The 15,973-nt window shown below is 39.8% G+C and overlaps 1 long non-coding RNA gene across 2 annotated transcripts in view; it reads right to left on the bottom strand.

The window, feature by feature from the left end:
* Positions 1-15,973, bottom strand: part of LOC132538571 (uncharacterized) — a 196,555-nt gene that overhangs the window by 114,935 nt on the left and 65,647 nt on the right. For both annotated transcript variants that reach the window (XR_009549908.1, XR_009549909.1), the window contains exon 5: positions 14,608-14,721. This is a non-coding gene — a long non-coding RNA (uncharacterized LOC132538571). The remainder of the gene's footprint in view (positions 1-14,607; positions 14,722-15,973) is intronic.

Consider the following 15,973-nt stretch of genomic DNA (forward strand, 5'->3'; position numbering starts at 1 on the left):
CCATGTGGATTCAGTCGGCTAGGAAGGATCGTCAGTTTCCCCAATGAATGGGTGCTCACAGGATGCACCAAGAGAAGGTCGATCCAATGCATCCCAGGTCGTCGGCCTATTATCAGCAGGCAGACCAAGGTGTTTCCCAGAGCCTAGGTCAGTTAGGGAGAGTCAACAGAGTGAGGCAACCTGACCAACTGTGCAGGATAAGGGGAGGGGACTGAAAAGGACAAGAGATCTAAAAGTGGTCTGCCACTCACACTTCTTTTTCCAGGACCCTCTACCTCAGCATGCTTTGTACTCTTTCCTCAATAAATTTGCCACTATGGTCTTAGTACCTTATTTGTTTATTTTGGAAAGAGAGACAACTTTAGAGGAAAGGAGGGGCTAGAGAGGAGGAGAGAAGGAATGACAACTGTAGCACTGTCTCCCTGTGTGTGAGCCTTCCCCCACAGACGGGGACTGGAGACTAGAACCCGGGTCCTTGTGCAATGCAGTGTGTGTGCTCTGCCAGATACAGCACTTTTTACCTCCCTTTAATTATTTTCTTACTCTTAATTCTTCTTTTAGTAGATTCCCTTGACAATCTGAAAGAGAGAGAGAGAGAGAGAGAGAGAGATCATTCTTATCCTTAGTCACAAACGTTGTAGACCTCAAGATCCACTATTTCATGTGGCTAAAATGTTTGCCCATTTAAAACTAGGCTCCAAAGTCCAGTACACTGACAACTTTGGACAATAGGCTTAGTAACAAGCAGGTTGCCTAACTGGATTTCCTCATTTTTCACAATCGAAATTCTAGAAGATGACAAAAGAAATATGTTTTAATTCCTTTTATAGCTAATGCTTATAAGAATATTTTTATTTAGAAATATGGGTAATAGTAATTCAGCCAATTGTTTTGTTAGGGAGATGTATTTTACTGTTGCAATGTGCAGAAGTGGACCAATATGCTCATAGAACAAAAAGCCTAGCATGTAGCTTTTCACTCATTTGCAAGTCCCTATAGATTTCATTTTTTAAATCCTATTAGGCATGTACATAGGTATATCTGTGTGTGTTTATTAAAGTTCTGTTAAAGAGTAATACAGATTACAACTGGAAGTAAAGCCCTAAATGTAATATTCCCATTTACTCTTCCTTCCTCTGGCCACAAGTCTGATTCTACCCCTCTGCATCACGGATCTTGTAAGGGGTATGATAGGAACGTATTAACGTAGGAATTTTATATAGTAATACCAATAGCTCAAGATAAGCATGTTGCTTATTAATATGTGATTCACTTGGAATGATTTCCTCACCCTATTTAAGAGTGAGGTTCTCTGGAAGATGATTTTTTAATATTTATTTATTATTTATTCCCTTTTGTTGCCCTTGTTGTTTTATTGTTGTAGTTATTATTGATGTTGTTATTGTTGGATAAGACAGAGAGAAATGGAGAGAGGAGGGGAAGACAGAGAGCGGGGAGAGAAAGACACCTGCAGATCTGAAGAAGAAAAGACCTGAAGAGAAAGACAGACACCTGTAGACCTGCTGCACCGCCTGTGAAGCAACTCCTCTGCAGGTGGGGAGCCAAGGGCTTACAACGGGATCCTTATGCTGGTCCTTGCGCTTTGTACCACATGTGCTTATCCCGCCGCACTACTGCCCGACTCCCCTAGAAGATGATTTTAAAAAGGCAAAAGAAGATATATATATTCAAATCATCGCTGCTGGGGTGGAGCCAAGATGGCAACTTGGAGACAACCCCTGAAGATTTAACAACTATTAACATCTGTGCAGCCAATGAGGGCTCATCTAAATACGTTAAACACCTACTGAAAGAAGTACAAAAATACATCAATAGTAATACAGTAAAAATGGGAGACTTCAACACCCCACTCTCACACTTAGATGAACTAAGCAGAGAATCAACAAAGAAACAAGAGAATTAAATAAAGAAATGGATAGACTAGACCTCCTGGACATTTTCAGAGTTCTTCACCCCTCCAAAATTGGAATACATATTCTTTTCAAATCCAAACAGCACGTCCTCAAGGATAGACCAAATATTAGGCCACAAAGACAACATCAACAAATTCAAGAGCATGGAAATCATCCCAAATATCTTCTCAGATCACAGTGGGGTAAAGCTAACATTTAACAACAAATGGAAAATTACTAAAAGTCACAAAATTTGGAAACTCAACAACATGCTGCTTAATAACCGCTGGGTCAGAGAGTCACTCAAGCAAGAAATTCAAATGTTCCTGGAAACAAATGAAAATGAAGACACAAACTATCAAAACATTTGGGACACAGCTAAAACTGAGAGGGAAACTCATAGCCACACAATCATACATTAGAGAACAAGAAGAAGCTCAAATAAACAACCTTACTGCACACCTTAAGGACTTAGAGGAAGAGGAACAAAGGAACCCTACAGCAACCAGATGGACAGAAATCACTAAAATTAGAGCAGAAATAAACAACATCGAAAATAAGAGAACTATACAAAAGATCAATGAAGCCAAATGTTGATTCTTAGAAAAATTAAACAAAATTAACAAACCCCTAGCCAGACTCACTAAAAAAAAAAGGGGGGGGGAGAAAACTCAAATAAATAAATTGTAAACAATAGAGGAGCTATCACAACTGACACTATAGAAATCCAGAAAATCATGTGAAACTTTTACGAAGAACTATAAGCCACCAAGCTAGAGAATCTGGAAGAAATGGAAAAATTCAAATCATTGCTGCAGGAAATGAAATTCCTGCTATTGTGAGTGGTGACTCAAGACTCATTTGGTTTTTAAGGTGGTCTTGGGATATAACATAATCTTTATCTGAAAAAAGGGGAGGGGGAAAGAGCAGGCAAGGTGAAACAGCATTCCCCCATTCTCAAAAAATGAGTTTTTAGAGAGACTTTACTATGTCATTTTCAGCACTACCTAGGCTGTATTTGAGAAGTATGCACACAGTAATTGTAGTCAAGGTGACCATAAACTACTCTAGTAGAAAGTGATATTAGCTTCTAATGTCCTGTAATGGTTGACAGCAAAATCACCATTTGGAAAGACCAGGGGGCTGTGAATCACGCATGAAGATCTTGTAATGCATATACAGTCCATGGGACATGTGCCTCCACATAGTTTTTTTGTCTTGGTGACAGCTTTGAACTTCGTCATCTGCACTTTCTCACCCAGTTAGCCTTTGTGATCAAGGGCACAAGCTTTGAGGACAGCTGGCTGAGGAGATAAGTGAGATCTATGGTGATAGAACAGAGGAATTCAAACTGGCCAAACCCACAGTGTTGGCCTCATCGTTCTGTTTTCCAACCAAGTAAGCTGACTGGCAGTAGCTGCTTTGTGTTGCAGACATTTCGAGAGAGTTCCAGAGTGGCCCATCAGATACCAACTGGACACAAATGAATCCTTATTCATATTGAGACCAACAAATCTACTATTAGTGCTTTGGCTCTTCTGAACCATCCATCAGAGCTGCCTGTCATTTCCCATGTTTATGGCTAAATGAGGCTCAAGTCATTACGCCCCAATTCTGACATGAGGTTTTTATCAGTAGAAAAATGAAAGCAGATGATTCTGTCATTTTTTTTTTTAAGTAGTGACATGGGGTGATACTGACATCATGTGAAATCTGTGTTGAAATCACCATACCACCCACCAATTATTTCTTGAAAAATAATAATAGCATTGAAACTTTATAGACAGTTTGCTAAAAGGGTCTATTCTATAGTACTTAGCTGGGAACATTCCCCCCCACCCCCCTGCCTTTTAAAATTTTACTTGGGTTTCTCAGAAATGTTAGTCCACATGCTTATAATAAAATTGGTTTGAGGTAAAAAAGGTAGAAAAAAAAAAAACGAACCTACCTTAAGACAGGGCTTCACAGTCTTAGCTACACATTGAAATCATTTGAGAACTTAACTAAATCCACTCCAAGTGGACTCAGGTGTGGTCTACTCTGGAGAGGGTCATAAATTCCAAAGCGACTTTAGTGTCCAGTCCCAGTGGAGAATGATGCCTCTAAACTAAGGGGCCGGGGTAATCTGAACTGTGCTAGTACTCAGTAGTTTGCACTTGGCATAACGCTTTCTGACTTCTCATGAATTAAACTGCTTAGCACTATTTTCATATGTGCATTCCTCAAGAAATTATATTACTCTCAGAGGGTGTGGAATTTCTCTAAAATTAGATTTCTTTTTCCCCTCAGAGGAAAAGGTTAAATATTCATGGAGTAAATGCAATTGCCTGTGAGATTTCTCAGGCTTTTAATTTTCAATGTATGACTCTACTATGATCATATATAGAAGCATGGCACTAGATATTATAGTTAGAGTAATATATCACCAGTGATTCCTGCTTCATGTATCCTAATGCTTTTTTTTTTTAGGGTGTAAGTTAACTGAATTTTCTTTTTATTCTTTATCAGTTATTTAATATTGATTTACAAAATTAAATGTCAACAATGGTATAATTCCACACCATTCCCACCACCAGAGTTCGGAATCCCCAATCTCTACATTGTAAAACACCATGGCTCTCCCAAGGTTGCAGACATGGGTTAACTATCATATCTACAATTATCTGTCTATATTTATACCTAATTGTCCCCTTTTTCTTCCAAATTCAGTCCTCTCTTCCCCTCCAGGCCACTCATGACACTATAACTATACCCAGATATTCTTTCCTTTTTCCACCTCTCTTTCCGGGTCCTGATGGGGCTGGAGGTGAATTGAATTTTCCAGGTAAAAATGTATACTCTGTTGACAGGACTATCTACTGGGCAGCATGGCAGTTATACAAACACATCATCTCTGTCAGGAAGGTAAGGAGATTCACACAACATTATTTAAAACAATAATAATAATAATAATAATAAGGTGACCAAGAGGTCACCCGACAGAGTATGCCTTGTGCCTGAGTGAGGTTCTGGATCTGGGCTCCAGAATTAAACGAAAGCACCATGGACAGTATTAAAGGAATGTCTGGAGAGTGGAACCAAGGTGTCTCGCTACTTCTCTCTCTCTCTCTCTCTCTCTCTATATATATATATATATATATATATATATATATCCTCCAGGTTTATTGCTGGGGCTTGGTGCCTGCACTACAAACCCACTGCTCTTGGAGGCTATTTTTCCCTTTTGTTGCCCTTGTTGTTTATTTTTATTGTTATTGCTGGATAGGACAGAGAAAAATTGAGAGAGGAAGGAAAGACAGAGAGGGGGAGAGAAAGATAGACACCTTCAGACCTACTTCACCACTAGTGAAGAGACACCCCTGCAGGTGGGAAGCCAGGGGCTTGAACTGGGATCCTTGCGCTTTGCGCCAAGTGCATTTAACCCGCTTAACCTGCTATGCTACAGCACAGCCCCCTATTTCCATATTTTTGTGTATATTAAATAAACATATTGGGTCAGGGAGGTCATAGTGGTATTGCATATGTATACAGACCTCTGTTTATTCTCTGGTGGTCCATAAAAAAATAATAAAAAAAGATATATAGGACTTCCAGAGTCATGGCCATGGAGTGATAGCAGTGGCATACATAATCATTGTCCCAACAACTAGATAAGTCAATGTAAAAATCACATGAAACCCCATCAAATCACAGCTGGGACTCCTGAAAAGACATACTTAGCCACAGGTGGGTACAGGTGTGAGTGGCAGTGGCAGTGGCAGGTGGGGATGGGGAGGGCAAGAGACGACCACTATGCAGGTCACGCTGTGGGCCAGGAGGTTGGTGCAGTAGTCAACGTACTGGACTCTCAGGAGTGTGGTTCTAAGTTAAGTCCCTGGCACTTCATGCAGCACAGTATTGCTCTGGTTTTCTCTTCCTTTCTTCTCCTAATCTTCTCATTAATAAATTAAATCAAGAATAAGAAGGAGAAGGAGGAGAAAGAAGAGAAGGAGGGAAGAGATCGTACTTGCTGGCAGCTGATGCCATCTTAGAAGCTATGCAGTAGAGCACACTGCAGACAGTAAGAAGGTAGAGGGTTTCTGAATGCTTATCTTGTGAACACAGGAGCATTAGGATATTGAAATGCTTGCAAGGACCCACTAGTATTTCAGGCAAAAACCTGGTCTTGAACTAAAGCCATATGGTTTGTCCTTACCCCTAGGGAGGACTCCTGGGAGGCTCAACAGACCCCTGGAAAGTGGCTAGGAAAATTAAGTCCTACTCCTTTGAGCATGCAGAAGAAAATGTTCTCCCACACTGTTAACTGTCTGTCTGAGTATAGACTGAAACACTGATGTGGAGCCATTTACATCACAGGCACAAACTGACCCAGTGAGACATAGGAGAATCCCCCGCACCCTCCTGAACTCCATCAAGATATATAAATAGCAAAACCCAGCACTGCAGCCACTGTGCCACTGGCCGGCTCAGCAACAGAAAACATGCTCAGTGCACTAGTTAAGAGGGACTCAAGCTACAGTCATGACAGAGATTATATAAGAACTACAGGAAGATACAGAACTGGAGGACATCTCAGATAAAGATCTTAGAAAACATATAATAGGGATATTTCAAGAACTTAAACTTAACTTGCGGAAATGTACTCAATAACTGACCAAGAAGTTCACCAAGAAGTTACAAAATACAAGAGAATTCCAAACAGAATTCACAGAAAAGTTGGACATTATGAAAGGACAACTCAGTTCACTAAGAGGCTACAAAGCATGACAGAAGAACTTCAGTTCTTCTCACATATCAGGCCTAGGAAGTAGACCCTTCTCTACATGAGTAGCAGAAGAAATATCAAGGCTGGATGATGCAATAAACACAATTTGTGCATTCAAAGACAATGGAGAGGAAAAGTTTGAGGAAAATGAAGACATTCTCAGTGAAACAGCAGATTCCATTAAAAAGATGAGCATGAAAGCTACTAACATCCCTAACGAATAAGAGAGGGAGAGAGAAGCAAAGAGCATATTAAAAGAAAGTATAGCAGAAAACTTGGGTCAACATGCAAAACACACACATACATACACACACATACATACATACACACACACACACACACACACACACACACACACACACGAAACTGAGAAAATACCCAAGTCCCTAAATTGAAAGTGGGTACACCAAGACACATTATAGTAAAACAATAAAAAAAAACCAAGGATGGGGTTGTACGGTAGCACAGCGGGTTAAGTGCAGGTGGCACGAAGCACAAGGACCGGCCAAAGGATCCCGGTTTGAGCCCCGGCTCCCCACTTTCAGGGGAGTCACTTCACAGGCAGTGAAGCAGGTCTGCAGGTGTCTGTCTTTCTCTCCCCCTCTCTATCTTCCCCATCTCTCTCCATTTCTCTCTGTCCTATCCAACAATGATGATATCAATAACAATAACTACAACAATAAAACAACAAGGGCAACAAAAGGGAAAATAAATAAATATTTTTAAAAGGATAATTTTCTAATTAAAAAAAAGACTGTTGTGGATATTGTATATCAGACTTACCGCTGACAGTAACCACAAAACAAAAGATAGAACAGAGACCCATAGAAAGCATTAATGTGGGAGTCGGGAGGTAGCGCAGTGGATTAAGCACAGGTGGCACAAAGTGCAAGATTAAGAATCTCAGTTTGAGCCCCTGGCTCCCCACCTGCAGGGGTGTCGCTTCACAAGCGGTGAAACAGGTCTGCAGGTGTCTTTCTCTCCCTCTCTTTGTCTTCCCCTCCTCTCACCATTTCTTTCTGTCCTATCTAACAATGACAACATCATAACAACAACAATAACTACAACAGTAAAAAAAAAAGGGCAAAACAAGGGAATAAGTACATATTAAAAAGGAAAGCATTAGTGCAGTCGATAATACCCTCATAAAGTCATGTATACGAAGTGATAGAGTAAATAGGAAAAGTGTCAGTAAGGCATCGTATGAAGTTCCCCAAATCATTCTGCTTTTGACCTAACTCAGTTCTAGGTATGCAACTCAAAGCCATTCGTAGGTCAGATTCTCCTGAATCCATTTGAGAATCAAGCAATTGTTTTTGTTTGTTTGTTATTGCTTGACTCTAGCAATAGATTAACCCTGAGAGCAAGTTCCCTTCCTTCTTGTCTTGGTTAAATGCATCCTGCACTTAAAACGCATGCCTCTGGTTCTAGAATCTGGTGCTGCCTGTCAGTGTTAAGCATCTGGTCTTTTAGGCTTTTCAGAATGCTGTAGATTTAAGGCAGGTCAGTACTTTGTAACAATTTCCCAAAGAAAACAGTCTTTGTTTCCATAACCTTCTTGTATAACCAAGTTCACAGAGGCTGGAAGCATTTTGTAATTGTATTGAAACAGCAAAAACTGCCCTGGGGGACCACCCAAGGGACAGAGATGAATTGGTTGCCTCCATTAAGTGATGTTTAAGCATCAAATTTTAGTAGATATGCTGAGGGAGTAAATGATGGCTCAAGAGAGAGATTGCCTGAGGTCTGAGAGTGCAAGCTGGCCTATATTTAATAACTGCAAGGTCACTGCATGAAATCAGTAAAAGGGAGCAGAGAGAAGCGGCTATCTTATTTCCATAGTGTGCTCTGATGGTTTATGATGTCAGCAGACCTTCAAAATAAAATGGCTGCCTTAAAAAATATAACTTCCTGTTAATGAGAAAAGACATCAAAGAATTTACTCCAATATCCAATCCTGACACTGTAATTTGAAAGTGTTTGCAGTGATTCCCATCCCAGGACCTCAAATTCTTTGCTTTAATTGATTTCATTCACTGAACATACTCTAAGGGCTCAAGATTGTTACGGATCTTTTGCAGAAAAGTCAGGTTACATGGAGGGAACTCTTAATTTTGCATGTTCATAATGAATGTGCTTTGGAGTGATTAACTCCAGTGCTGGATAATACAAAAATCCTCTGTGCATTACTTGCTGTTGCTACTTTTTCGCTGTTTTTCTTTTAATATTTATTTTATTTATTTTCCCCTTTGTTGCCCTTGTTGTTTAACACTGTTGTGGTTATTGATGTTGTTGTTGGGTAGGACAGAGAGAAATGGAGAGAGGAGGGGAAGACAGAGAGGGGGAGAGAAAGACAGACACCTCAGACCTGCTTGACCACTTGTGAAGTGACTCCCCTGAGGTGGGGAGCTCTGGCACTGTTTTTGTTTTAAATCACTGAACAGAACAATAACAGGACACCACAGTGCCCAGGTGACAGGATGCTGGTAAGAAATGTAGTTTGGGAACATCTTGTAGGACAACAAAAACTTCATACAGACACTGCTATCGACTGAAGAAAAAAACAAAAACCTATGAATTTTAAACTGTGTAGCCATGAAGAAAAAGTAATTGGTACATTTAAAAGGGAGAGGGCAACCTTACTTATACATGAGGCTAAATATTAAGAAACAGAAATCTTCCATTATAGCATTCAGAGGAAAAATAAGCAAAACAAATATGTAAGTAATGAATGTGGAATTGAACTAGATGAATGAATATCACTATGCCCTTTTTTTTTTTTTTTGTACTCATAACCTTGCAAACCACTGAGCTTAAATTTCTTTATCCTCTAGTCAAGGTACCTCAAGGATGGTTAAAAAGTCCAAATTAAGGACAGGTGGTCACATACCTGGTTGAGTGCACATGCTACAAGTTGAAGGCACATGTTCAAGCCCCTGGCTCCCACCTGCCAGGGGAAAGCTTCACAAGTGGTCAAGCAGTGTTGCAGGTGTCTCCCTGTCTCTCTCCCTCTCTCTCCCTCCATCCTCCTTTCAATTTCTCTCTAGCCTACCTACCTAAATAAATAAATAGTCCAAATTACTAGCCTTCTGCAGAGAGCTCTCCAAAGGGGCTGGACCAATTTACACTCCCACCAGCAGTGCAGGGGAGCTATGAAGAATGATGAACTAAGTTTCTGCACCTCATCCAAGAGAGAACTTGAAAGAATCCTGTGAAATGAGATAAGTCAGAAAGAGAAAGATGAACATGGGATGGTTTCACTCATGGAAAGAAGTTGAGAAATAAGAACAGGAAGGAGAAACACAAAGCAGAACCTGCACTGGGCTTGGTGTTACTGCGCCAAAGTAAGGGCCTCTGGTGGCCGTGTACAGGCGGGGGGGGGGGGGGGGGAGGGGGGAGGCTTCAGGTCTTGCTGCATGATGGATGGCGGTGGAAGACTGAAGACGGACTAAGGGTATTTTTCAGAAAATTGAGAAATTTTACACATGTACCAACATTTATTTACATTACTTACTGTAAACCGCTAAATCACCCAGTAAAAAAGTTCAAATTATATACTCTCTATTAAAATGTTTAAAAACGTTGACAGAAAACTAATTGTCTTAATCAATGGCAAATGCCTTTAATGCCTCCCCCCCCACCCCCACCAGGTTATTATTGTTGGGACTTGTTGTAGACACTAGAAACCTACTGATTATGGAGGCCACTTTCCCCATTTCTCCCCCCTTTCTATTTTATTGGATAGAACAAAGACTAATTAAGAGGGGAGAGAAGATAGAGAAGGAGAAAGATAGACACTTGCAGGCCTGTTTCACATCTTCTGAAACATCCCCCCTGCAAGTGGGGAGTAGGGTCTGGAACCCAGATCCTTGTACTTGGTAGTATATGCTCTTAACCAGGTGCACCACTGCTTGGCTCATTAGAGCATATTTTTAAACCCCAATTAAGTTCCCTTCTTCTTCTAGCATTTGCCATTAAGTTCCCTAAGTCAAACAGTTGTAAGATAAGATTGGTCTGCCTCATTTTAGATAGTAAGCAGCTGATACCAGGGACTGGTCCATCAGTCGCAGCACTGAAATGGTCTTTACAAAATACCTGTGTCTAGATTACATGATGTAACTGTTAAAGAATGACGCTTCCATGTTTCTCTGTTGTCTCTTAAGCCTAAATTCCTAGGCCTCTACTATCCCACAGAAGACAATGAATTTGTATCTAATTACTCTGTTTGAAAAATGAATTAAAGGTAGTCAAGCAACTTATTGCACTATCAACAGTTGGTAAAGAAGTCATTAAGTGGGAGTCGGGAGGTAGCGCAGCGGTTAAGCGCATGTGGCGAGAAAAGTGTAAGGAGCGGCATAAGGATCCTAGTTCAAGCCCCCAGCTCCCCACCTGCAGGGGAGTCACTTCACAGTGAAGCAGGTCTGCAGGTGTCTATCTTTCTCTCCCCCTCTCTGTCTTCCCCTCCTCTTTCCATTTCTCTCTGTCCTATCCAACAACAATGATACAACAACAACGATTACTACAACAATAACACAAGGGCAACAAAAGGGAATAAATATTTTTAAAAAACCATTAAGTTTTGTTCTTAAAAATACCAATGATTTAGAAAACAATTCAATTCTTTTCTAGGCTTAGTAATTTTTGGCATAAAATTTGGCATCAAGTTTCCTTTGTTAGCTACAAATATGTCAAAAATCTTTTCATGTTTAAGCTTCCATAGCTACTCTCTATATGATGCAACATCAAAGGAATTCCTCTGGGAAAACTAGAGGATCAGGTTTGTGAAGGAAGAACGTTCATATGCCATCATTGTTACTCGCCAAATTATAGTAGAGTATACTTTTGTAAACCAGGAAGGATAAAATAAGATATGGCAGAAATGCTATTTAGCTGTGTTCTTAAAACTGATCCAAACAATGTTAGTTTTTTTTTTCTTCTGTGACAAATCAGGTGTCAAGGTGAATTTGGGTACCACTTCCATTTAATGAGCTTCTCAGTTAGGTGACAACAAAACGATATGCTTGGGCTGCTATAATTTAACAATATAGAAATAAAGGCCTTTAATCTCTCTTCCTTTCTACCACCAACTCGCCACTCCATTCAGCATGGCAGAAAGAAAAACTACTTGTCATGAATGCTTTTGAGAACAAAGCACCAGTCTTTTTTATTAGAGACTGGGAGTTTTACTTACTTATACATGCCTCAATGTCAAATAAAGCACTCACTTTTTTTCCTTTCTCTTTTATTCCTTTAGAACTTTGATGCTGACAATAGAATGTCACCATTAAACGAAAAGATTACCGCAGGTGCCAAACTGGTTAGGATGGAACTTGATCTCTATTGGGTGAGGATGCTTTTTCTAAAAAGTGAGATATTTTGTATTTTCAGACTGGAAGGTGATTTTTCTTACGAATCTCAACTATGCAGAGTCTACAAATGTCTGTACTTTCCCTTGACTTGAACAGAAATAGGTAATAGAAAAAATGTGAGACTTTTCCGACTTTAATACAAAAAGAACGGGCTTTTCTTTTTGGAGTTTTCACAAACCGTTCAACTATGTTAGGTGGTTCAGTAACATAACAATTTTGCTCTATAGTTAGAAACATGGTGCGGGGGCCAGGTGGTGGCACACCTGGTTGAGTGCACGTATTACAGTGCACAAGGACCCAGGCTCAAGTCCCTGGTCCCCACCTGCAGGGGAAAAGCTTTGCAAGTGGTGAAGCAGTATTGCAGGTGTCTCTCTGCCTCTCTCCCTCTCAACCACCCCCTTCCCTCTTGATTTCTGGCTGTTTCTATCAAACAAAATAAAGATAATAAAAAAATGACAAAAAGAAAAAGAAATATGGTTCAGAACAACAGCAAAAAGGAAAAGATCATATAAGTTTTAAAGGATTTCCCTAAGTCTTAAGGACAATAAATGTGGAGACATTATGAACAGAATTTAGAGTATCCACGATTTACATAAAATGTTTATAATTACTCATACCAACCGTGTTTTTTTCTTTTCCCTTTCTTTTTCCTTCCTTTCCTTCCTTCCTTCCTTCCTCCCTCCCTTCCTTCCCCTTCTTCTTCCCCTTCTCATCCTCCTAGTCCACCTCCTCTTCATCCTCCTCCTCCTTCTTCTTTGCCACTAAGGGTTTATCACTGGGGCTCAGTGCCTGTACAATTCCACCATGGTTGGTGGTTATTTTTTATAGAACTTGAGAGACAAAGAGGGAATGAGGGAGATGGGGGACACAGAGCCAGGGAAACACGTGTAGTACTGCTCTACTGATTGCAAAGCTTCCTTCTTGCAGGTGGGGACCAGGGGCTTGAACCTGAGTACTTTTGCATGGTACAGGTTGTACCCTACCAAAAGCACTATAACTTCTCTACTGTCAGCAGCTTCCTTAAATGAAAATAAAAACATCTACTTATTTTAAGAATTGACAGCTATTAGAGACACGGGTAGAATATGGTCTAAATTTACTTGTTCATCTTATTCCATATTCAGTGGCGACCATTTAAAATTGTTATTTTCAGTGGGTATCTCTATAAGCTACAGATCACAGAGAAGATCTCATTTTCATACATATTGTAGTTGTTTATTATTATTATTATTGGGAGGTCACCAGTGTTCATATATAATTACTTGGCATGAACTAGAACCTCAACAAATGTAGGTCAGGGGCCAGATTGTGGTGCAACTGGTTGCACCCACAAATTACAACTCTCAAGGACCTGGGTTCAAACCTCATTCCTCACCTGCAGAAGGGATACTTAGGGATACTTCATGATTCATGAGTAGTCAAACAAGTCTGCAGGACTTCTCTCTCTCTCATCCCTTCTCAATTTCTCTCTGTCCTATAAAATAAAATGGAAAAAAAACATTAGTGGCTGGAAGCGGTAGATTTGTACTACTGGCACTGAGTCCCTTTGATAATCTTGGTGGCAAAAGAGAGAGAGAGAGAGAGAGAGAGAGAGAGAGAGAGAGAGAGAGAGAGAATGGAGAGAGGGAGGGAGAGAGGGAGAAAGAGAGAGAGGAGAAAAAATTGGCTCAGGTCTAAAGGACACTGAGAATTAGACTCCTAAACGTAGGGTCATCAAATTGGCTCACTTATATGATTTGCTTGCCTTGCCAAATATACAACCCAGGTATGAGTCAAGCCCCTTACTGCAATGGAAGAAACTTTGGGGTTGTGGTATCTTTCCCTCTCTGTCTCTGTCTTACTGATGGAAGGGATGGGATATGGAACTCTGAATTGTATGGAATTGTACCCCTTATCCTACAATCTTGACAATCCTTATTAAATCAATTAAGAAGGAAAGAAAGAAAGAAAGAAAGAAAGAAAGAAAAAAGGAAGAAAGGAAGAAAAAAAAAAAAGAAAGGGTCAGCCTGAAGCAGTGAAGCCCTGGTGAAAAACAAAACAAGGAGACCTGATTTAAATGAAATAAGTACCTTAACACTGCTTGGACAAATGTAGAATGCAGTTGGAATAGGGCCAGCACAGTGGTACACAGAGATAGTAAGGGAAACAGTGGGAGGGGATTTTTTTTTTTTTTTAAGATATTGACTCCTTTCTAAATAATGTCTACGCTAATGAGAAGTGTCTTCAAATTCTCTCTTCCCAATTCCTGGGAAAATTCTTAACAGTTATTGAAAACTGGGAATAAGGCATTGTCAGGAGTCTAAGTTTATTTTGTACTCACCAAGCACAGACCATTTGTTCCAGTGGTTTATCCAGCTATGTGTAACATCATGAAGTTGTGGGTGAGAGGGAAAAGAATGATAAGGACAATAGTATGGATGGCATGAAAAAGCAAAATATAATAGAAGATGTGAAGTATGACAGTGGAAGAGAAAAACTGACCAGATGTGTTATTAACAGTAGTAAAACGGAGATCAGGTGTGTAATTACAAGCAGCAGCTGCAGCTTCATTCCCACTCACCAGTAGCTCATGGGTTGAGAACTGCTTTGTGTAATTCAGGCTTGAGCCTGGCCCTCACCACACTGTAGGCAATTTACGTGCTGTGATCTCTTTGACTCTTTTGTCTCTTCCTCTCTGAGGAAAAAAAAAAATCAATATTTGATTTGAGAGCACTTTTTTTTTTGTGGTCTTCTAACATCTCCTATTTATTTCTACTTTGTATTCTGCATTGAACCTTCATATGTGACCCAGTTTTTAGTCATTTAAGCCTTGCATGTAATGGTGTAGCTAACACTTTCTTTTTCTTCCCAACTGCTGTTTCTGTTGTTTGAAAAATGTGGCCCCACACTTCTGTTGGGACTAAGAAAGATCTCAAAGGATGTGATAGTTGCTGATGATTTTGACAAGTTGATTTTCCCAACGATTTTTTTATACCCCTGAGACCATTGTAGTATGTTTAGCCATAAATTATTACTGAACTCTCAAAACAATAGGTGGGAAGGGTTAAATACCTACAGTTCAGAAGAAAAAACAAACGAATACCATATGTAAATATAAACAAGTCTGAGATAATTAGCAACCTATTCAAATTATAGCTAGTCTCAACGAACATATTCAAGACGAAACTGAGGAGAATAGACTTATTTCTTCTCTGTCTTTACTAGGCTTTGAGATACTACTTGGAGAAAATACTAAAATGAACTAATACTTTATTTTATCATATTTATTTATTTATTTACTTACTTCCTTATTACCAGAGCACTGCTTAGTTTGGGTTTATAGTGCTGCATGGGACTGACTCTAGGATTCTGGAGCCCCATGCATGAGAGTCTCTTTGTATAAATATTATGCTATGTACCTCCTCCCAATAATTTATTTGAAAATGAACTGCTGGCAACACCTCATCATAAAAAAAATCTAAACTGAACATTATAGTGATGGACTATAATTACCAATAGATAGTATAAACTGGGTGAAAATAATTAAACTTCAGGAGGGTAGACCAATCACTGACCAAGCTTCTGTATGGCTGGAATGCAGAAGGCTCATCAATGTATAAGGAACAGACACTTTTGCAATGGGTGTTTGTCACAGTGCATCATTTAATTCATTCTATGTAGTTGTGAATTCACGCAGACACATGAATCATGAATATATGCATGGTTTACAAATAAAATATTTCACCTTTCTATACTTCATTACATTTTTTTCAGGTATGTAACTAGCACAGCTACAAAAGGTGTGGCTAGGAGCTGACTGGCTATCCTGGGAAGCTCTTAGACAACACCACCAGAGATCTTCAGGAAGCACTGAAAATGGCAGCAACAACTGAAATAGGATTGGAACACTAAGGGCCATCTGCTGGAAAAATCAGAACATCTGGTGA

The sequence above is a fragment of the Erinaceus europaeus genome, chromosome 5, assembly GCF_950295315.1.
Source record: "Erinaceus europaeus chromosome 5, mEriEur2.1, whole genome shotgun sequence".
In the NCBI taxonomy this organism is placed as follows: domain Eukaryota; kingdom Metazoa; phylum Chordata; class Mammalia; order Eulipotyphla; family Erinaceidae; genus Erinaceus; species Erinaceus europaeus.